Source organism: Ranitomeya variabilis, chromosome 2 (genome assembly GCF_051348905.1).
Source record: "Ranitomeya variabilis isolate aRanVar5 chromosome 2, aRanVar5.hap1, whole genome shotgun sequence".
NCBI lineage: Eukaryota > Metazoa > Chordata > Amphibia > Anura > Dendrobatidae > Ranitomeya > Ranitomeya variabilis.
This window is the reverse complement of record NC_135233.1, coordinates 528,210,121-528,216,120: the sequence shown is the minus strand read 5'-3', so window position 1 is coordinate 528,216,120 and position 6,000 is coordinate 528,210,121. Positions and strand designations below refer to the sequence as shown.

Genomic DNA, 6,000 nt, shown 5'->3' with positions numbered 1-6,000 from the left:
ACTATGTCGGAGCAGACTGACGCCAAACAACTGAAGTGTGAAAGAAGCCTAAATGCTGCTCAATTTTTGGACCAATGATATAAACCATCAATATGTGGAGATTTCCATCTTCATATGACAGCCACTGTAATTTTGTATCTCATTTCATTAGAAAAAGGTCTAGACTTGTCAAGAAACAGAACCTCTCTTGTCCACAGGCTGAGTCCACTACTGCAGGGCAATGCGAAATGTGTATGCGCATTTAGAAACAGGAAAACAATCTCCAAGATACAGCAAACTACAAAACACATAAAGGGGTGTGACCCTTTAATTCATTTTCTACCCTGCCTGCAGTTTGTTTAAAAATATAATAATAAAAACCTACAAAACCAAGAACTCGAACAAAAAACGTGCCTTAACCGCCTTCCCTGGGTGCACTGACAAGTCTCCACTACTGCTCCTCGTGTCTGACATTGGCTGCAGCGCAGTCGTCACTGACCGCATAGATGAAATGCTCCTTCCAGCGCCGCAGAGATCAATGATTGACTTTTGGGCTAAGTGATGTCAGGTCGAAGTCCATGCCATACACCAGGAGCAGTGGCAGGGATTTTTTTTTAACAGTTTTTATCTTATAATATTGCAGCCAGGATAAAAACGTAATTGAATGGGAACAAGCTACTTAAGATTAATTCAAAATTCATGTTTTAGACCCCTATTCTAATTTGTTTGATCCATGTAAAATCCTAAGTTCCCAAACAGATTGTGAAAATAAATTTTTACTGTACTGGACACCTAAAACGCAGGGTTTTACAGCATTACATGATAAGTTACTAATTAAGTGTATAATTAGCAGTAATTACAGCACAAGAGCAGACCACCTATGAAACCAAAACAAATTAAAGCAACCAAAAGGCCTTTGGTCAAGCATCTTAAAAGTATAAAAATCAATTAGTACAAATTAACAATTAACAAATGTAGGTTGATTAACTTTGAAAACAAACAGGGTCGATGCGCGCAGAGAAATGTTAGGTGTACAAGAGAGGGCGATTTGGATGACAAATTGTAATGCTTCATTCTAATTAGTAATCAAGGAATCAGCACATTCCTGCCAAAGAAATAACACAAATCAAATTAGATCTCATCTAAAATAAACTTCCCCGTACAATTAACTTCAACCGCTATCATGGGAATTTGTGAAGCACACAGCATGGTCATCAGTTCTTCAAGCACGGCTTTCCATGGTGGGTACAGCTGCTTCCACGTAGTACACACACACACACACACACACACACACACACACACACACACTTTCATTGTCTGCAACACATTTCTTAGGATTCTTAGTTTGTGAATTTATTTATTTTTTTATTGCCAAGGAATAAAATAAGTATATTAAAGCTGTTCCACTGGTTTAGCTTTTTTTTCCCATGAAGACCATTCCCTGATTCACTGATTGTATTCGTGATGTAGCAGTTCCCTATAATGCTTGTCACATAGCTGGCATCTACCTGTAAGTACAGCGCCAAATCTTGGAGTTTCACCACTTAAATGCCGCCATCCATCGATGCCAGCAGCATTTAAATGGCGCGATCATGGATGTACGCGGTGACTGGCTACTACTATCTTTCTTAAGACACGAACGTGGGGGACAGATAAAGACCCCCTGCCGCAGCCATCTTGATTCTCCTGCAAAGCCCCACCCTGTGGGGGGGGCTTCATAGGAGAATGTCTTTACTGTAGACTGCAATATAGAATATATGTGTTTGGACTATTGCAAGCGCAAGTTCATAAAAACTAAAAAAAAAAAATTAAAAAGAAAAAAATTAAAGAATTTGTTGTCATTGCTGTGATGGAACGGAATTGTACAATCATGATTGCAGGCCAATTTTTACAGCACAATGAATGCTGCAAAAAACAAAACCCAAAAAAGCAATTGCGGAATTGTGTTTTTTTGCCCAATTTCACTGCACTTGGAAAAAATTTTTCTGTTTTTCAGTACATTGAGGTTTTTTTTTACCTTTCTATTCAGATATTTTTTCTCTTTTCTCTGCTCTTTGTAGAAACAGGCAGTCTAGTGTCCCTGCATTTATAATTCCCATCTTCAACTCTTTATCCAGCTGCTCCCTCATCTCCTTGCCAAGGACTTTTGCAGTGACTCTTGACTCCTGCAGGGAAAATTGACCTCCTGTTTCTACATAGAGCTTAGAAGGATTCAGCTTGTCAGTTTTTAATCATGTGAATTCACAAACCTAATGGAAAAAGGAAGAATTAGCTGGGTAGAAATGAGCAATTTTAAGTACACAGTGCTATGTAGGATGACAACTGCAATATATTCAATAGAATAAAAATTTCGATGGGAGGAGGAGGGCGGCTTCTGTAATAGTTGACTGAGGACTGTTCTACTGCGCTGAATACACTTGAACAAATAACCAAGATCCGTTGCAGGCAGCTCCCTGTTTTTATTTCTTATTAATCATGTTATGAATACAGTTGAATATTCATTTCTACTGACTGGTCCAAAACAAAATGTTGGAGGTACCGTTTCTCATCTACTTCATATGGTTATATACTATTACATAAGTTTTTTTATACAGATGGCAGCGTAACAGTCCCATAGCTTACCATCAGCCAAACAAAAGTGGTAGCACCCTATACCACTTTATATGAGCGGAAGGACTCAAACAGTTATATGATTCCTCTGTCGTTATATAAAAACATACTTCACTTTTGGGATCCGTATGTCTTATGGAACACATGTACGAGACTTTCAAGTGTATTGTTTCTCATCTCATGTCAGATGTAGCTGTCAGAACGATAAAGTATTTATATCTGAAATGCATCATTTACTGTGTCTGGCATTGGCTCTGACCCCCTTCCACAAAAAGGTAGTAGAGTGTCAGAATGGACGAGGAAAGGGGGGAATTCAATATGGAAAATGTAATTGTAATGCGCACAATAGCTGATGGACCTGTGCTCTTTTGAAACAGTCAATTACACATGAATGGGGGAGCAGTAGAGTGTTAATGACTACTCCCTTTTTCCTTGGTCTGTAAATAAAAGAGCTGCTGACATTAACATTCCATCAAAGAGATGCACGCTATGAAACAAATTAACCGCAAAAGACAGGACTGCCAAGTTTGCAGGACCCCAGTTTTCTGTTTTCCTTACAAGTCTATTGACACTTTTTTTTTTAAATCACTGAAGTTGCATGAAGAGCAGAAATCAGGAGACATCTGCCTCTTCCCACCATCATTCTGAATTGTGAACCAGCCGTAATTGCAAGCAGTTTTTATCCATTGCTGCAGACACAACACCCTACATGCAGCCTATATTGGGTTCTTCTACTTGATCGGTCATCAAGGCACCGAAGAGATGGCTCCATAGTGTGTGCCTTGATTACGTAAAACATGACTGGTGTAAAATACCCGCAGTATATGGAGAGACACTTGAATTCAGTTATACGATTAGGTATAGTCAAAGGTCATATGAGTATTAGGCATGTCCAATTAAATGCACCCAAACCCTTTGGGTATGTATTCACTGGATGTTTTTGCTGCTTTTTTTATGCTAGCTTTCAGCTGCTTTTTACAGTACCAGCAAAGCTTATGAGATTTCAGAAATCCCATGCACACGCATTGTTTTTTTGTCATCAGTATTTTGTGCTTTGCAGCGTTTTTCAACCATTGGCTTGAATGGGTGTTGAAAAAAAATGCAGCAAAAACTCAGGTATCATTATTTGCAGCCGTTTTGCTGCAGAAAAGTCATGGACATTAGCATGGACCAAGACACACGTTAAGCCAAAAAACACACCAAAACGCACCAAAAGTGCACTTAAACGTTTAAGAAGCTGCCTTTTCCCCGCAGCTTCTTTCTTGCCAAGAAATCGGGTTTTGCTGCAAAAAAAAAAAAAAAAAAAAAAAAGCAGCAAAAACGGCCAGCGTGAACATACCCTGAGTTCAACTAAAAGATAAGCTGTAGAAAACAAAACGAAATGATAAGCTGTAGAAAACAAAGGGAAAGTATCATCAGAAAATGACCTTTTGTTAACCCCTCTAATGGATACAGCCATCATGGAGCTCCACAGGGACTTTGGAGCCAGCTCAGAATCAGAGCCTGCTCCACACAGGGCAGATGCCAGCTATATTATGTGCGAACTGATTGCTGCCCTTTTAGCCTCTTAATGACACTGTCAATTACATTTAAATAAAAAGGGGAGAACCCAATATTGGATCCTTCTCTAACAAGCCTTAAGACTTAACCTTTATTTAATTAATTAAAATACATCCAAGTTGTATATAGAGGCGTTCCTAACCCGTCTTCTGTTTACATACTTTGAGGAAGACTTCTTATTGTTAGTGCTTTCAGTAGATGGCACCCAAACTTTTTCAAAATTTTTAAAGGGAATCTGTCACCTCATATTTTGCATATAAGCTGTGGCCACTGCCATTAGGGGCTTATCTACAACATTCTGTAATAGAGAACCAGAAACACATGGGCCACTTGCACACTGAACAAGTCTGTAGGAACCTGTTCACACCACCAGAAAACTTGAAGACACAAAAAAGCACAGTGAGGTCAAAAATACTCTGTTGTAAAAAAATCACAGTAATAAGCAAGTGCTAGTCAAAAGATGTAAAGAAAACAGGGTATTTAGTTGATACGTTTTTTTGCAAAAAAATGTATACTAAGCTGCTCCACCAAATCGCCAAGGTATACCCTTATAGAGCAGTCCTAACTAATGTATGCAATCCCTATCTGATGTATTTAAAACCTGATTATCTGTATAGTACCTGTATAAGCAGGGTTCAGAGAGAAAAAAATATACATGTGGACATGCAGGATGGAACAGCTTAAATGCAAATGTATATTTTTTTCTCTCTGAACCCTGCTTATACAGGTACTATACAGATAATCAGGTTTTAAATACATCAGATAGGGATTGCATACATTAGTTAGGACTGCTCTATAAGGGTATACCTTGGCGATTTGGTGGAGCAGCTTAGTATACATTTTTTTGCAAAAAAACGTATCAACTAAATACCCTGTTTTCTTTACATCTTTTGACTAGCACTTGCTTATTACTGTGATTTTTTTACAACAGAGTATTTTTGACCTCACTGTGCTTTTTTGTGTCTTCAAACATTCTGTAATGCCCGGGGCTGGGAGTGTTGCTGTGGTACTGCCGTGGTGGTACAGCGGCGAGCAGTAGCCCTGCGGTGGCATATGGCAGCCGCCATTCTTCTTCCGGGGTCCGGCTTCTTACTCGGCGCAGATGGAGGAAAGCAGAGATCGCCATCCGCGCCTGCCTCTATGCGATGTCTTCAGGAAAATGGCCGCAGATGTGGCGCAGATGGAGATCTCGGCACCAAGATCTCGGGAGATGAGATCTCAGTGCCAAGATCTCCATCTGCACATGCGCCACCCTGGCAGTCATTTTCCTGGAGTCCACCACATAGCAAACAGTGCGGGGCTCTGGGCTTTCACAAAATGTCGACTGAGCCCCCGCACTACCGAACACCCGCAGCGCCACGCTTTTGTCCTTTAGCAGCGACCCTGGGACCCCGCTTCACCGCAGCAACCACCCCCGGTGAGCAATAAGATGCCTGGATTGTAAGCACCACCATTTTATTAAAAAAATATTTTTTTCCTATTTTTCTCCTCAAAATCTGGGGTGCGTCTTCTAAGCCAATGCATCTTATAAACCACAAAATACGGAATATACGAGACAAGAGAAGTAGTAAAAAAAATCCAATAGTGATTACTCAGAGTGATCTGTCAGAACCAGAGGAAGTATTCTCTAGCACTAATACACAATATTTCCAAGTAAAACAATAAAAAAAAGATTCAATATAAGCAATTTTCACAACAATAGAGGTGCAATTCCTAAAAGAAAAGAATACATCCCTCCATCTCGCAAACAAACATCGATGATGCTAGCGGTAGTGAAAATCATAGTCAAACAACCCCAACAAGTAAAAAAAAAAAATTTACACTAGCACCCCAAAAAGAAAGATTGTGAGT

The 6,000-nt window shown here is 39.7% G+C and overlaps 1 protein-coding gene across 1 annotated transcript in view; it reads right to left on the bottom strand.

Annotated features, from left to right (window-relative positions):
• EIF3M (eukaryotic translation initiation factor 3 subunit M) overlaps nt 1-6,000 on the bottom strand; it is a 50,678-nt gene that overhangs the window by 3,638 nt on the left and 41,040 nt on the right. The window lies entirely within an intron of this gene.